This window comes from Ambystoma mexicanum, chromosome 12 (genome assembly GCF_040938575.1).
Source record: "Ambystoma mexicanum isolate Mex_15411 chromosome 12, UKY_AmexF1_1, whole genome shotgun sequence".
Lineage (NCBI taxonomy): Eukaryota > Metazoa > Chordata > Amphibia > Caudata > Ambystomatidae > Ambystoma > Ambystoma mexicanum.
In genome coordinates this window covers 501,544,957-501,562,203 of record NC_090936.1, presented here as the reverse complement: position 1 = coordinate 501,562,203, position 17,247 = coordinate 501,544,957, and the positions used below count along the sequence as shown (strand labels likewise).

The following is a 17,247-nucleotide window of genomic DNA, read 5'->3' as shown; positions in this document are numbered from 1 at the left end:
TTGCCCGGGCCCTAGTCATCACCATGTAATGAATGTCATGCAGCCCAAAACATGTGAGGGAATGAGACCTGGCACCATCTCCTATGTCCCCTTCAGGCACACAAGCAATGGCAGAGGCATCTGAGGATGACCCCTCTGTGAGTGTGATGTCCCGGCACACTGATCCCCCCCGCAAAGGGGCAGACACACCACACAAAGGCGGAAGTCACAGTAAGACACTCCCCATCACAGCAGGCCCACAAAAGCAGGCCAACACACCCAAGCCAGCCCACGAGGAGCTCGCCAATCCCAGCCGCACACACCCCTGCAGCTGTGGACACCACCAAAGAGGGCACGCCACACAATCCAGTGACCCTGGAGTCACAGGGAGACAGCAGCCCTGATGCAGATCATGCGGCAGTGCCTCAAACCCCTGGACACAGTTGCCGCCAACAAACCTCTACCACACCTGAGAGGCCACCACTCTGCCGGCGCATGCATATGCCAGAGTCAGATACCGACACACCCTCACATGGCCCCCCTGTCGACATCCCATGTCGACAGTACACCCCCTCACTACAACAGCCTACAGCTACAATCGCCATGCTGATGTAGAGGCTGGGGGACACAAATAAAGACAGAGGGAGATGGAGTCCATCGGCCACACCCACTTTGGGCATTTACAGGCGATATGCGATAGCATACATGGGGCAACACGTAGGATGGCGAGGGACAAAGGGAGGACCCAGATGGTCACAACCGCCAATACGGTTGCACTGACGGCATTCGGGCAAAGGGTATGCAGTGATATAATCCTGTCAAAAATGTCGCCTGTGCAAAAAATCGTGGCAAAAATGCAGTGGTTTAATCCGGTAAAGGTGTACCCCATTATACCATTTAAGGGGAGCAGGGGTTACAGGGGTGTCCCCCACTTCCCTTAAATGGTATAATGGGCCTGGGCGTCGTGGGGTGTCCTCCGCATCCTTTATATGGATTGCGGCGGCAAAACCACAGCCTTTTTGCTGTGATATTTTGCGTCCACAGCCATTTTTGCCACGATTTTAACACATGGAACCGGGCAAAGAGCGCAGGAAACGACAAAGGGCATCTCTGCTCCCGCAGAGCCCATCAGGCAAACCAATGTGCTTCAACTCCAATAGCTCCAGGGGGCCAGCTCCATCTTCTCTCGGTTGACAATGCCAACAGGGGAATCCCAGGAGCGCACACCTAGGCACCACTCCTTGCGCCAGCTGCTTGCCAGATCACTGGGTGCTGGGAGTCAGGGAAAGAGACCACGGCCATAGTAATAGACATGACAATAATTGACCTGAGTGGCCATGCTATGGACTTGATGTTGGGTGGGGGAAGCGGGATAGTGTGCTGGTGAGATAGTAGTGGGCCGGGGAGGGTGGATAGTGGGCTGGGGAGTTGGTGGTGGGCAGGAGTATGGGGGATAGTTTGCTGGGGAGTTGGTGGTGCTTGGGGGAGTGGTGATAGCGTGCTGGGGAGTTGGCAGTGTGCATGGGTATGGGGGATAGTTGGTGCACAAAGTAAGATTAAAGTTTATTGAAAATCATTCCCGATTGTGCTTATTTGCAGTTTATTCACAGTGCTGGAAGTGGACTGAGGCAGGGTATTGTACTAAAACAAATTGTCTATCAGTGCCTGCCGTGCCAGTCTCCCTTCGTTTACATCAACGCTTAGAGTGGCTGCTCTGGCTCTTGCCTCGTGCTGTTCATCTGTGTCTTCCTCTCGGTGTTGTGGCATATTCCTCCTGAGGCAAATGTTATGTAGCATTGCGCACTCCAGGACAATTTTGCCAACTTTGTCAGGGGCGTACATTAGGGCTCTGGCAGTGTGATCTAGGCACCAGAATCGTGCCTTGAGGAGTCCAAAGGTGCGCTCAATGCACACACTGGTCCGGCTGTGGTCATGGTTGTAGGCAGTCTCGTGAGGTGTATGTGGGTCACGCACATGGGTCAGCAGTCATGGCAGCTGCAGATATCCGGAGTCACCTACATTGGGTGGCATACACACATTAGTCACTTGTCTCATACATGGGTATGCTGTCACACTGTATCGGGGCATTGGTCACTGTGTGCATGCCTGTGTACATCCTGCCCTTGCAAGGTGAGTGTGTGGTGTCTGTGCAGCCTTTGTGAATGGTGACATGCATAGCATTGCCTGCACATGCACCCTGTGTCGATGTGGTGGGTGCTCAGTGGTGTGACCCAGGAGGCTGCACGTGGGCACATACCTGTGGTACTGGTGGGCCTGCTGTTGTGTGCTGCTGTGTGGATCTGCACTGTGTCGCATTGCTGATTCATTGTGATACATGTGGTCATGTGTATTGTAATGCAGCGCTAAGTGTACATCAGAGTGTATTTCCGACATGTGCATGCTCCCATGGATGCCCCATGTTGTTGATATAGGTATTGGCCGGGTGCTGCTAGTTCATCCACTTGTCGTGCCATGCTTCTTGTCATTGTCAACATCACCCCCAATGTTGGTCTGGTGCTTCACTGTGCATATGTAGCGGAGATTGTACTCACCCACTAGCCACATCTGTTGTCCTCTGTGCCTTTCCATAAATCCTGGCAGTGTGCTTTTGCATAGGACCATGGAGTTGTGGTTGGAATCTGGGTAGCAGGCAGAGCAGTGGGTGATAATGAGGTCAGGGATGAAAGTTACCTGCACCTTGAGGGAGTGGTATGATATGATATGATATGATATGGCATTTGTAACGCGCCTATACATAAGTGTTTCAAGGTGCGATGAGGCAAGGAAGGGGGAACAGAGGGAGGACAGAGACAGCGATCTTTCTAGGCCAAGTGACATTGAGATCGCACAAGTGCAGGTGTTGGGGGGAGTCGAAAAGTGGCAGGGAAAGGGGAGGGGGCAGTGCTGTACATGGGATCAAAACAATAACAAGAACTGCTGCCAGCAGGTGGCAGGTGCAAGGGTAAGTGTAGACAGCAGGTATCCAAAAGTGTAGGTAGTGGGACTGTAGGCTTACAGATACAGACCCAAGTGCAAGGGTTGACGGGAGGCAATGCGGATGTGCAACTGGGCGGGCAGAGACTAGGGCCAGAAATCAGAGCGTAGTCCGGTGACCAGTGCAGTATCAGACAGGAAATCAGCAAGAGAGAGGAAGAGAGAAGACAGAAGCAAAGAGGAAGGTCTCAAGGTGCTTCCGGAACCGGAGATGGTTCTCCTCAAGTGTCAGAGAGGCAGGGAGGCTGTTCCAGAGGGAGGCCCCAGCCGAAGAAAGAAATTTACCACCAACTTGTTGCTTGGAGAACCGACTGACCCTGAGGGAGTTGGAGGTGGAGGAGCGAAGAGCTCGAGTATGGAATTTATGATGAAAGAGTTGGAGGTATTGAGGACCCAGGCCCCAGAAGGCCTTGTGGACAATGCAGACGGTCTTGAACTTAATCCATGCAGCCTCTGGGAGCCAATGTAGAGATTTCAGTGCTGTAGAGATACGATCCCTGGGCTTGAGGCCAAGGACAAGTCTCGCAGTCCTGTTCTGGATGAGTTGCAGAGGGCGCAGAGTAGAAGCAGGCAGATTTAGAAGGAGGCTTCTGCAGTAGTCCAGCCTAGAGAGAACCAGAGCTCTGGAGACAGTTAGCTTCTGGGGGAAGGAGAGGAAAATAAGAATACCTCTGAGGAGGTGCAGTTAGTAGTTTGACTTCTTAGAGACATCAGAAATGTGAGGAGAAAAGGAGAGTGTGGAGTCGAAGATGACCCTGAGTTTCTTCCTCACAGTTGGGAGCAGGAAGAGGGTCAAGGGAGGCCAGCCAGAGAGTGACAGGAAAGGAGGGTGCAGTTGTGCCGATGAGGAGAATCTCTGTCTGACTGGCATTAAGGCAGATATCATTGGCAGCACACCACTCCTGGATAGCAGACAGACAGTCAGAGATGAGAGAGGAGAGGAGGTGGCAGAGGGGAGCCTGGAAACGAGCGGAGTGTCAGCCGCATAGCACTGAAAGTGGGAGCATAGATCGGCAATGCGGTGGGCGAGAGGTGCCAGGATTTGTTTGAACAGCCAGGGGGAGAGGTTAGACCTCTGGGAAACACCACTGGTAGAGGGTGAGATAGAGGAAAGGAAGGCCCCAAGTTGGGCACTGGAGGGTTGATCAGAGAGGAACGAGGTCAGCCAGGCTAGGGCCTGATCAGTGATACGCAGGTTATCACAGAGACGATTGAGCAGGATGGCATGGTTGACCATGTCAAAGGCAGAAGAGAGATTGAGTAAGATGAGGACAGAGGGGAGATTAGAATCCAGGTTAGAGAGCAGGTCTTCACAGATGTTCAGGAGAGCAGTTTCCATGCTTGTTGCTGCTCTGAAGCCAGATTGATGGTCACAGAGACAACCAACAAATTCAGTATGAAGATTAAGCTAGGAGATGGCTAGCTTTTCCAGGAGTTTGTCCAGGAAAGGAGTGATGGAGATTGGGCGATAGTTAGCCGGGCAGGAGGGGTTGGCTGAGGTTTTCTTGAGAAGAGGGTGCACAAGAGGGTGCTTCAGGGGGGAAGGGAAGCCTCCAGTGGTGAAGGAGTGGTTGCAGAAGTCAGTCAGGACAGGAGCGAGGGTGTCAATGTGTTCCTTGATGGTTTTGGAAGAGCAGGGAAGAACCTGTTTTGATGAGACTTTCATAGATGGGACTTGTCTTGGAAACTTGTCAGGGGAGAACAGAGGAAAGTAAGAGAAAGAGGGAGGAGAGGTGGCCACAGGGGAGCCACAGGTAGAGGGGAGAGTAGAGGGAGGAGGAGGAGAGAATGAGAGGGTGGACAGGATGTCCTGGGGTTTAGAGATGAAATGAAACACCAGGGCCAGGGAGGGGACAGGAGAGTTAGAGACTGCTGCATGATTGGCCAGCTACTTGCAGATTTTAAAGAGTTCGGCCGAGTTGTTATATGCCACAGAGACGCGGGCTTGGATGTGGGCCCTCTTCTTAGTGCAGACAGAGAGACGGTATTGCCTTTGGAGTAGACGGCAGGCCAGTTTGCCAGAGGATGCCCAAGAAGCTCGCCATTTCCTCAATGCCACCCTGCACTCGCGTTTAAGGGTGACAAGGTCGGAGTCATACCAGGAGTTGCACTTGGCTTTGGACTTCAAGTGGATTCTCATGACAGGGGCAAGAACATCAAGAGTATAAGAGATAGAAGAGTGGAGCATGGAAAGGGCTGTGTCAGGATGTGAGGCAACATGCTCGCCTTGGAAGCAATATGACACGGAGCAACACCAGTTCGATCCACGGGTCAGCGCTTAGAAACCTCTGGGTATTAAGCGCGTTATAAATGACCTTTCATATCATATCATATCATGACCAACTGGGGCTGTGGCTGAGGGCACAGGGCAATGGTCTGACCTGGGGATGGGTGCTCGTCTTGCTTGGACGGTTCTCCGCCTCCTCCCCTCAACTCTGTACCCCCTGTGCCCTTGCCTGGTTGTACAGCATCTCAAGGTCCAGGTGCAGCATGAACAGCTGCCTGTCCCAGCTCACAGCGAATAATGACAGCATGGTGTTGGAAAAAATGTTTGGGGCATGGATGTGTCTTATGTAGCCCTCTGGTGTGCCTTGTGTGCACCGGTGGCTTCATTTCTGGCACCTCGGTTCATTTACCTCCAGCTAGAAGCTGGAGATAATTCTCAGCTGTATAAGCGCCATTTTTTGGCACTAATACCACCGTAGATGCACTTGTGATATGGCTGTAATTCCAATTTGTGTTGTCAATGCTATTAGCGCCAGCTGTGATAGTGGCAACTGTGATTGCGCCGCCTGTAAAAACGCTGGTACGTTTTGTGTCAGGCGGTATTTGCGCCACTCATGATCCTGTGGAGTGGTATTGGCACTGCTAATTCTGTTACTGCCGGATTTAAGGGCTACTGCCCAACTCCTTATGAGGCAGTGGACCTGAAGGCAGCCAAGCAGCGGCGTTTCCAGAAGTGTCCTGGGTGGCACGTGTTAGCTCTGGAATCTGATTCACGACCCCAGGTGCCACCCCAATATCCTAAACTGTGATCAGTATGTGTGTGTGCGCTCGTACTTCATGCCATTCCTGCATAAATCAGTGCCCCACTTGGGCCACCCCAGTGAAAAGAGTCTGGATATGCAACTTCAGCAAAGAGAACCTTTGGGGGAACGGAAACCATCATGTTTCCCATGTTGCTGTGGAACAATGTATGGGCTGGGACGCAAATGCATTTGGGGAGTGATGAAGAGGCGGTCTAGAGCTTGTAAGGAGGACTTGTGGAATGGCGAAGTAGACACCCCCAGGATGATTAAGCGGATGACTCTCTGGGCATGTTCTGGGCAATGATCTAGCGTTCTTATCCCTGTTCTTGTTTGGGATGCTGGATATTCCTATGATAAATGTTGTGTTGCCCATGCCCTGTTGATATATGAGAGGGTGAAAATACTGTTATGGACCATTTTCTTCAAAGGGAGTTATTTTAGGAGTTTATATTTTAACTTCATGGTTAAGTGATATGTGCAACAGTGATCTCGTGTAAGTTGTGCATTTTGGGAAATTGTTTATATTAATGGGTGTTCTGGGGTAAGCATAATTTCATGGTTTTTCGTTTGGGGTGCCAGGTGACAATGCTTGAGGATCCAGAATGGTATTCCTGTAGTAGTGGGAATGTTTTAGCCTATAAAGACATTACTATAATATTGATATTTTGGTGTGTGAAATGATTTGGGTGCATAAATGCAGAAGACACAGGATCCAGTATTCAATGCACAGGGAGGCTTTATTGTCCATTGGTACATATCAGATAAGGTCATAGGAAATAACTAGGGTCAGACAGGGGACACACCAGTGGCCCATCCACACCCAGACAACCTCCAGATGTAACTGTTACCCTCAGAACATTCACTCAGATCATGAACCAAACATTCCACTCTGAGATCACCGGCCCACTAACATCACACACAGGCCCTACATGCTTTAGCATGACAGCCAAAAGGATGTTAAGTGACTTTCTGGGGGAATAGAGGCACTCACTGTTACTTGCCTAGTTGTCTGCATCTATGATTCATGAGAGATAGATCAGTGGTTTTTAGCAATGGTGTGTGCATGTTTGTGTGGCTTGAATGATTATTGCAAAGCTTTTGTGAGTGTTAGTGTGGGCAAATTTGAGTACATGGTTGTGATGAATGTGAGTTCATCATAACTTCTAGTGTGGCAGATATATGCATGTGAGTGCCAAGTAGGTGCTAGTGTATGTGTGTGCCTTTCTTATGCATGCAAATGAGGCATGTGAGTGCTTCAAACATGCCGGTGTGGCACTTATATTCATGGGCATGTTCCATGCTTGCTTGTGGAGCTTGTGTGTTGACATGCTAGTGAGGCGCATGAGTGCATAGTATTTGCTCATTATGCATGGGTAGCATCAAACTTGCTTTTGCATTTGCATTGTTTTAACGCTAGTAGGACATGTGAGTGCATGGTATCTACTAGTCAGGCAGATATGTGAATGTACCTTCAATCTACGGGCTAGTGAGCTGTGTGCATATCTTTGCATGCTAGTGAGGCATGTGTGAAAAAATCGATTGCTGTTCTTGAGTAGATGTAGGAAATGTGTGGTCGTTCAGTGCTTGTGGTGGTGTAGTCATTGTGCAGGTGCCTGTGCTATTGTCAGAATGACGGTAGAGTAGGAGCATGTGGACGCCTTGAGTATGCCCATGTTTGTGCCTTGCTTTTTACTCCTTTAGGTAGGAGAAGTGTGGTGTTTGTTTTTCTTGTATTCCTTTAGAAGGTCTCCGGGCCCAGTGATCGAAGTGAGGGGGAGCGGTTGGGAGTGGTGCTCCTCTACTTTTTTAAATTACCTTTTACAGCTCCTATACTTTTATTTTGAAAAGAAACCGTTCCGGAATGGTTTCGTTTTAAATTAAATGTGTAGGAAGAAGTTGAAACTTGCACTTTCAGTTCAATGCACTGAACGTTCCCTTAAACAGTCGGTGCAAGTGTTTGGGGGGTGTATTGTGTGTGGGAGGTGACATGGTGATGGGTTTTTTGGGGAGTGGGTGCAGGGAGCAGGGAACATAGTTCCACTACTTCTTTTTGTACACTTCGACCACTGTCCGGGCCTCATTACAAGTATGGTGGACTGGGTAAAAATTGCCGGTCACGGAATTACCACCAATATCCCTGCTCCACCATACTACGAGTATGGCCCTGGAGTGGAGGATTTACCTCCAGCCACATGCTGGAGGTAAATCCTCCAGCTCTATGCCGTAAAATCAGCAACATCTGCAGTAATTCTGCCCCATTGAGTCCTATGGACTCCAAAAAATTGGGATTTACACCATCACTGCCACTTGTAACCCAGTGCTAATACCGCCGGACCAAGTTAGAGTAACAGTAATTCAGTTTGGTGGTATCTGGGCGGATATACCGCTGACCTTCTTCACTGTAATGCAAACGAATTGGAGACTTGGTGGACATTTTTGGCTGTATGTAATTTTCGTACTCCCAAAATTCAGTCAACTCTCCCATTCGTTTTTTTTTGGGTATTTTTGGGTCTTTTTGGGTCTTTCCAATTAATCCAGGCTAGGGGCATGGATCACAGAATAAGCATCGGGGTTGCCACCAGGTGGGAGATTGATGCAGGCTGGCCACAGAGACCCCAGAATAAGCAAAGAGTGTTGGAAAAGTATTGAAGTGGCCACCAGGTGGGAGATTGATCCAGGTTGGCCGCAGAGACCCCAGTATAACGAAAAGAGAACTCTATTAAGGATAAGGCACGTGGTTGCACATCCTGTAATGGGTGGACCGTGCAATCTGACAACTGTGTCACGACCAGGGGTGCCCAGTTGAAAGCAAGGAGCTGCATGATCTAAAGGGCTTCTGGGTTCAGGAAAGGAGAAGCCTAAAGAACTTATCAGGAAAAAGAACAGTTAACTTCTTTTGCCAAGTGAACTTTGTGCCAAGTGAACCTTTCTTTGCCAAGTGAAACCTGAGAGACTTGTGGAACCTTGTAATCCTGAATGCCTTAAACTTGGGGAAGGGAGTTGCAGAAAGGCTCCATTGTCACATTAACTTTACTTTGCACACTATTGAGTTGGCCAAATCCCATTCTCCTTATTATTCGGTAGAAGTGAGGACAAGCATGGGTATTGACACAGGCGGTATTTTGTTTTGGACTGACAGACTTAGATTTCCTTTAGTTTTCTTTCCGTTATGGCAAGTTAGGCGCTACTGAAAAAATAAGTTAAGAATCGACCCCCAAGAAGTGTGCACTAACCTTTAGAGATAGGAAAGTAATGAGAGAGGACGGACAGGGTAAGGACCTTGACATTCCTTTGTAGGCGTCACATCAGCGCATTCTAGGGCTGGACTGACCCCACTGAGGGAGAACAAGGCACAATACACAAGGATATTTAGTTAGTTGCAGGGATTAAGCCAGAGGAATAACTTGATAATCAAAGAATTCTGTCTATATGGTGTTACAGATGACTGGGCGCAGAGAGGATGGTTTAGCCCTTAGACTCTAAATTGTATATAGCTAAGTTAGGCGCTACACCATCCTGACCATTGAGAATAAGGGTTATCAAACTGTGTTTCACTTGTCTGTGTCGTCTTTTGATACCATGCCTGTCTCACAGATTGAAAATGTAATCTTGGGTTTTGTTTTGCAACGGATGAGTCTGGTCTGTCCTCAACTGCTGACAAATGATATACTTCTGTTCGGTGGAAATAATATTTCATGAATCAACATTATCATTATTTACTCTGATTGCAATTCACTACTATCCTTAAATGTTCTTGTAAATCTCAAAATGCCTATTTATTTATTTTCATTTATAAAGCGCACAAACAGCCCAGAGGCATCAAGGCGCTGTTACAGCAACCAGTTACTTGTACTACAACAGAAATAAACAGCAAAAACAGTGGGAGGAACCCATTGAAAACACTGTCCTATATTTTGCACAAAACGAATCCTGGTCAAGAGTGATGGCACCTTGAAGTCATTTTCTCTCGGGAGGATAGCTCAGGGGCAACCCGCTCACCTTGGAAGCAAGATGACGCGGAGCAACACATGTTCAATCCCCAGGTCCGTGCTTAGAAACCTCTCGGTATTAAGAGTGTTATAAATAAAAAATTGCAATTATAATTTTAAACGTGGATGCTGTTTTGTAATTGTTCTGCGACTGCCCCAGACTCTAATAAATATACTTCTTTTGGGTTTTCCAAAACTTTTGTTGTGTGTCCAAATTTGACGTCCAAATGCCCAACCACATAGGTATCTTATAAAATGTTGTCATCACCTGCCCGAATTTCCTTCTTCCCAATGGTTCCTAACAGGCAAATCTTGGTGACCAATGGTCTGTCTCCAATCTCCCACTATGACATCATGGGTTTAGAATGCACAGCTCTCACTCATGAGACTGCATTTACCTGTCAGAGCAAGGCTGCTACCATCAGCAAGGGGAGAGCAGCAGGTGGGAAAGGGAGCAGAAGGACACAACCTAGTCAGCACCACCAATTCCGGAACATTAAGGAAGGACCTGCCGAAGATGAAAATCCCCAAAAATCGATCCTGTCATCGTCAATTATAAAGGCATCCCGTTTCCCTCAAGGAGATCCTTACAGATGTATCTGTTGGTGCACATGAGTGTCTCCATTTTCTTTCCTCTTGTTCGGACATAGCTGAGGATATCCAGGTAATGGCTCTTAAGATTAATCTAAAGTGTCTAGAAAAGCAAATATCTATTTTTTTTCTCCATCCCCTGTGATTAGAGTGTCCAATAGGACCCATCAAAGCCTGCCAGAAAGTATCATACCAACAATATGAACTCTTTAAACCCTACCAATGTGTCTATATTCCTGCCAATTTCTTGGGTACTCGTCATCTCCTACTCTACTTCGCCGAGCTATGTTTAATATTACAGCTTGTCTTTCTCCTCATCCAAACTTTGTGTACCAATGATATCAGGCTTTAAAGTATTGAGCCTCCTCTGAACAAAGAGTGTACCCCAGTATTCTATTATGGTGGTGCTCCTGTTGGGAATAGTGTCCCTCATGCCTGACGTTCAATGTAAGCCTAAGTCTTTCCATACTCTTTCCTCAATCAGAATTTTGGCAGTGGAGAGTCCCCTTATCGGACATGTGATGGCCGACACTTTGACAGTAAAGTAGCTTTCCCCTTAAACTGTCAACATTTCCACTGTTGGAAGGAGACATGATGTCATGCCAGGCGGACGCGCAGTGCAGTGTCCGGAAGGTGTTCTGTAGGCTTTCTTGCATGTGCGCTGTAAGAAATTCTTTGTGTTGCTGAGATGCATTTGGGGTGGAGCAGAAATCAAGTTGGACGAGACGTCCATTGGAAGCGAGTAGCAACATCCGGTTCACCAACCTGATGCTGATGCAAACATTTCAGTTACTATGGTTGCAGTCTTCTGCATCACATGGAGGGGGCTGATTGAATGGGTTTTCAGTTATGGCAGGAATTTCCCCTTAGCTTCCTGCTCCTCCACGCTTGCAGTGCAATGGTTTGTAATGTGTTGCTATTGTTGACCTAAAGAAGAATCATGTGCAGGTAGTAGCTTAGCTTTTTTTGGATGTGATGGTTCAGGGCTAATTGAATGTGGAAGGTAAAACCTGGAATGTGCAGTGCTGGAGGGTGGGTTGAGCCTCACGCCTCTGGGAGCTGTGCAATGAACGCCCTGACAGCAGCTACAGTTGGAGTGGCATGTGCAGGGGCATCACCAACAAAGCAACTGACTTACCTTCACCCACCTCTGCAGTCACTTTTGTTTACCCCACCTTGTAACAGAATTGGCTAAATCTATCGGAGCAGGATTAACCATGGAGAAAAAGATACGCCTGCAGCAAGGCCCCTCTAATCTCAAAGGCCCCACAACACCTTGCAATGCAGATGAATTACAGAACTTTGTTTTCTATTGTTTACTTGCAGTTACACTTTTGTTTTCAAGACATGCATGTGCAGTTATTTGCCATTAAAAATATGTCCAGTCATTTCATATCTTTTGGTGAACTGACCAAGCTGTGGGCATTCAGTTTGCTCTCATGATCTGCAGCAAACAACGTTGCTGTAGATAGAATTAGTATTTTCTCTTAATGTTGTCATAGTGTGAGACCTACTCTTGGTGGGAGGGCTGAGCCCTGCATAGCTGCGTAGGGTTGCAGTGAAATAAAGGACCCCCTCAACTCTGCTTTAATTCTAACTGTCTGTAGGGATGTTTATTTCTTTGTTTGTTTGGCTCGAGTCTGCCTCGCTTCTCTGCCTCGCGCCTGTGTTTACATTCTAATGGGGGCGGGCGCGAGGCAGAGCAGAGAGACGGTTGGCGAGCAATGTGTTTGCTGGGCTCCCCTGTGCGGGCCTGCTAGCAATAAAGCTCACGCTTGTGTTTCACATACCTTCGTGTGCCACATCCCTTCACTGCCCTTTTTCTGTCCCCACGCCACTTCCCCTCTCCATGGGTCTGGCCCTCACCCTAGTCCAAACTTCCACATAACAAACAGGAAAGTCCCAGCATGACAACCTTCCCTTTTTTAAACATGGAGTCGGGTGCTAACCCATCTCTTCAATGAGTCTTATGGGTCTAGTCATTGCCCGGATGGGGCGGCTTGCCCTTGGCAGTTCTGGGCTGATTCAGGGGGGACTGTCTGTGAGCCACTCACCATCCTCATCTGTGACCTCTCCACCAGACACTTCCTGAGCTCCCCAGTAAGGGTCCTCAGCATCAGTCCACGTCCCTTGGTTTTTACAGCCCTCCTGTTCCTCCTCTGAGTCTTCCTAGGGCGTCACTTGCCCCAGAATTCTTTGAAGTGTGACACATTCCTTGTGATTGTCTGCCCTTCTTCGTCCACCGCTTTGACCATGGTGACTTTCACTTTGTTGACTGTGAGGGGGCTGGGTGCAAAGCAGAAGTTTTCTTTCCGTCTTTGGGTCTGACGTACTGTGAAAAGAGAAAAATAATATGAGGCCCGGAAACCCAAAGGAAACACACCAAACACTGGTTACAAAGGAACATACAAAGTACTTTATTTTAAGGTCAAGCAATGACAAAGTCAATGACAAATCGGATAGCTATCGGACCTCAGTACAACACAACGAACTTCAACGGGGTTCGATGTATTCAGTGAGAGACTGTACATTGGGACATTCAGGCTTTTATACATTTCTCCAGCCTGTTGTCCAACCCCTTCGCGGGTTAACCATTCCATGAATGTATTACTGGTCTAGGGTCTCTGCCAGGTCAATCTTCTAATATATACATCAGTATGCGCATAGATCAGTTCCGTTGATACATGTTATCCATTTACATGCAGGTCAACAGAAGGACAAGGTCTCAGTTCACAACCCTAACAAGTGGCCTGTAGGCAAGTTATACATTAGCTGTACGGAGGTCAAGACGACCTAGATTCTATTCGAAATGGCATTGTGCACCATTTTGATGTACAGGGTGACTTTTACACAGCAAGAGAACCTAAAATGGTGGTTTGATTCAAGATGGCGGCCTACATCAATTTCTAAGGTCAAGACCTTGCCGTAGAGAGTTAATCGCGTACAGTTTTAAGCAACTTGGCGTAGGCCAATATACATACAATTGTTTACAATAGGAGGCATAATTTAATATCCATTTTGACAAACCCTGCTTTTGGCCTATGCCAAGTGCTAACACTACTCCTGATCTCCTTGCAAGTAACTCCATACGTCATCATCCATACACCTTGAATCGCTGTCAGAGATATCTATGGCCATCAGGTTGTTCACTAAGATCTCTTTTAACACATACTCCTTGGAAGTTTTATCCGGGGCATATACTTTTTGCCCTATCCTACCTATCGCCTGAGCACAACATCCCCCTAGCATCGAACATATACTAGGCAGACATTGGATACAACAACAAAGGAATAGCAGAACTCCCAAAATGATCAACAAAACTGAAAGTACCTTCCAACCCCAAGATTGCAAGAAATCCCAAAACCAAGCACTAAGATTCCAGTTCCCCTCGGGAACATGTACTTCTGAGCTAAGGACGTGCAGATTTTGAATTGCTTTGAAATTGGTTGGGGAGGAGTCTGGTACGAAAACACAGCAAGCGGACCCCACTAATTTACATAGTCCACCACGTTCGGCCAGAATGACATTGAATGCCATCCAGTCCTGGAGTGCTACTAATCTTATCGCTTTCTGCTCTAATGTCATGTTATAGAGTATATCTGTGGTCCGGTTGATGGTTCTCTCCAGTACTCTCGCTAGTCTCCTGATATCTTCGGAATTTGCTATCTGCCCCCAAAATGGCACAACTGATTTTGCTATATCTCCCATCACTTGTGCGGGGGTATCACCATTCTTGTCCCGCCGTGGACGAGCCTTTGAAACTTCCAAAGTGCTTGCTATGAATACCCCAGGTAACAGGATCCCTAAATAACAGGTTCCCTGCCAAACCCTGGGCAACCATGGAAATGCTACATTACCGCAAACGAAATAGACAGGTTCGCCCACATACAAAGGTCTGTTTTCCCCAGTCAAATTTGCAACGTTGGCACAGCCTTTAAAATCTCCTATTGACTGGGTACCATTCCTCTGTATGCAGAAAGAAACTGAATCGGGGCTATGGTTAACAGAGTAAGAAGGAGGCACGGCATCCTTATTGCCTATCGGAGCCATTTTAAAGGAAACCAAAGATTGGAAAGGACAAGATAGTCTATCAGAAGGCTTAATTGAAGCAACATTGAGTTTACTCTTATTTGCGAAAAGCGAGCATCCCAGGGGAGTCAGAACACGTTTTTCAAAATTATTCAAATTAGTTCCATCAAAATTCCCCGAGATGCTATCATTCCATCGGCCAAAGAACAGTGCTCTAAGAGAGGCATAACAAGCAGTTGTCAAAGGTAAGGGATGAATATACCAACCTAGCCCCTTACCCCCATGTTGCGGTAAAGGCGAGCAGACCAAACAATTGGTTTTGTTAAAAATGGCATGTGTTGAATTCATAATCAACATCATAGTATTATTGTGATACTTCTGTCTATGCTGAGAGTCCCTAGATGACAGAGTATGCAAATGTACAAAAGGAGTAAAAACAGTAGGTACAATTTCAGTTGGCAAAAGAGGCTCTAGAAGATAAATCTCCTCGACGTACCAGAATCCTAAAGCAGTTACTATAAAAACCCCAATTATTATCATCAAAACACAGCAATACGTTTTCGGGGCCCAGGCACATTGTTCATTGTCCAAGTTGGTCACCCCCTTATTTACAAGTCCAATACGGGCAGTAGCGGTGGCAGGCATCGTAGTTTTCGGATGGAAACCCCAATGTTTGTTGCTGGCGACCCCCCGGTCGTGCGGCTTCTTAGTCCTTCCCCAACCCTAGCCAACAGAACCCTCTTTCTCAAATTTGGGCAAAAGCAAGCCCTTGATGATCCTTTCCTTCTTTTGAATGCACAGTCGAACCGTGCCGTAGGTCTATTTTCTACGCCGAAGATTATATCTGGTGGTTCCCGGTACTGTTTGATCCGGAAATAAGGTAATGTCACTCCCTGAGGGAAGCAACGTATCAGAGGCAACGGAAGTTGCAGAATTCGTAGCAATGGTTTCCGGAAATGACTTTTCCAAAGAGTGTGGAGACAAAATGGATGGTTCCCCAAGCCCCACAGGCTCAGAGAGATTCTCCAACTCACTCACACTGCTATTTGCTGCTTCAGGATCATCGATTGCAGTGTTAGTGAGGGGTTCTGTTTCTTCTGTAACCTGCAGCTTTGGGTGAGGAAGTTTCTTGACACGCGTCGCATGTATCCAGTTCTTCTTTCCAGCCAACGCACTGCCATTTGGGTGACCAGCAAGACCTCGAATGGTCCCCGCCAGCGAGGCGCGAGGCAAGAGGACCGCTCGTATGCTCTCACCAGGACCCAGCTTCCAGGCCGGATGTTGTGACCTGGGCCCTCATAGCGTTCAGGTAAAGCTGATCGTACCTGATGATAAATGAAATACAGATTTTTAGTCAACTGGTTACAGTAGTCTGAAAGCAATACATTCTCAACATTTCTTTAGGTTTCGGAAGACCCCAAATATTGGCAGGCCTCCCCATCACCACCTCAAATGGAGAGAGCCCAGTCTTAGTTTGAGGGGTAGTGCGCATGGCTAATAACACAATCGGTAAGGCGTCCGGCCATTTTAGTTTGGTACCGGCACACGTCTTAGTGAGTTTGTTCTTTAGGATACCGTTATGTCTCTCTACCAACCCGGCACTTTGAGGATGTCTAGCCGAATGAAATCGCTTATCAATATGTAGTGCCGTGCATATCTGTAAAATTACAGCAGCAACAAAATGCGGACCATTGATCCTACCAAATGACTCTTGGCAACCCAAACCGCGGGAAGTACTCTTTTATCATAATTTCCGCAGTTTCATGGCGGTAGCATCTTTGACAGGGAAAGCCTCAACCCATTTACTAAAGGCGCAAATGACCACAAGGACATATTTTAAGCTATTGCACCGCTCCATCTCAATAAAATCAAAATGAATCACTTCAAACGGGACAGAAGGAGGCCCAAAACTACCCCCTCAGAGTTACCGTCCCCTTCCCCACATTGTGCTGTAGGCAAATCATGCAATTCTGGACATAATGCTGAGCAATTTTCAAAATATTATCATTTACCCGGACTTTCTCTAACATTTTCGTAATCTGTTGAGTACACACATGTGTGGGACTGTGTGCCATAGTAACCATCATGACTATGTAGGCATTAGGAAGTAACCATTTCCCTTCAACTGTGTCCACCCACCACCCATCATTATCTAATTTCCCCAAGCCTTCAGCCCATTTCTTAGATTCTTCCATTGTGGCATCAGCTTGGATATCCCGCACAGACCCAATATCCTCATCCATTACATAGACATCCCTAATTTCTCTTAGAGCATACATTTCTGTGCGAAGATCTGTGGCAGTTTGTCTGGCTATCTGATCAGCGAAAGAATTCCCTTTTCCTACATCGTCTGTGATCTTGCGATGCACTGCGCATTTCATGATCGCTAACTGACTAGGGAGCACGAGCGCCGAGAGCAATTGTACTATCAGGGGGCCATGCTGAATCTTGGTCCCATGTGAAGTTAGAAACCTTCTCTCTGACCAAAGTCTCCCAAAGTTGTGAGCCACCCCAAAAGCATACTGGCTATCAGTATATATATTCACCGTTAGCCCTTCGGAAATCTCACAAGCTCGGGTTAATGCTATAATCTCTGCGGCCTGTGCGGAGTTATGTGTAATTCGCTTGGTCTCTAC

The 17,247-nt window shown here is 47.5% G+C and overlaps 1 protein-coding gene across 1 annotated transcript in view; it reads left to right on the top strand.

The window, feature by feature from the left end:
* Positions 1-10,376: 10,376 nt before the first annotated feature.
* Positions 10,377-17,247, top strand: part of LOC138512981 (protein FAM118B-like) — a 391,143-nt gene continuing 384,272 nt past the window's right edge. The window contains exon 1 of the mRNA XM_069627701.1: positions 10,377-10,655. The gene's annotated coding sequence lies outside the window, so the exon portion shown is untranslated. The remainder of the gene's footprint in view (positions 10,656-17,247) is intronic.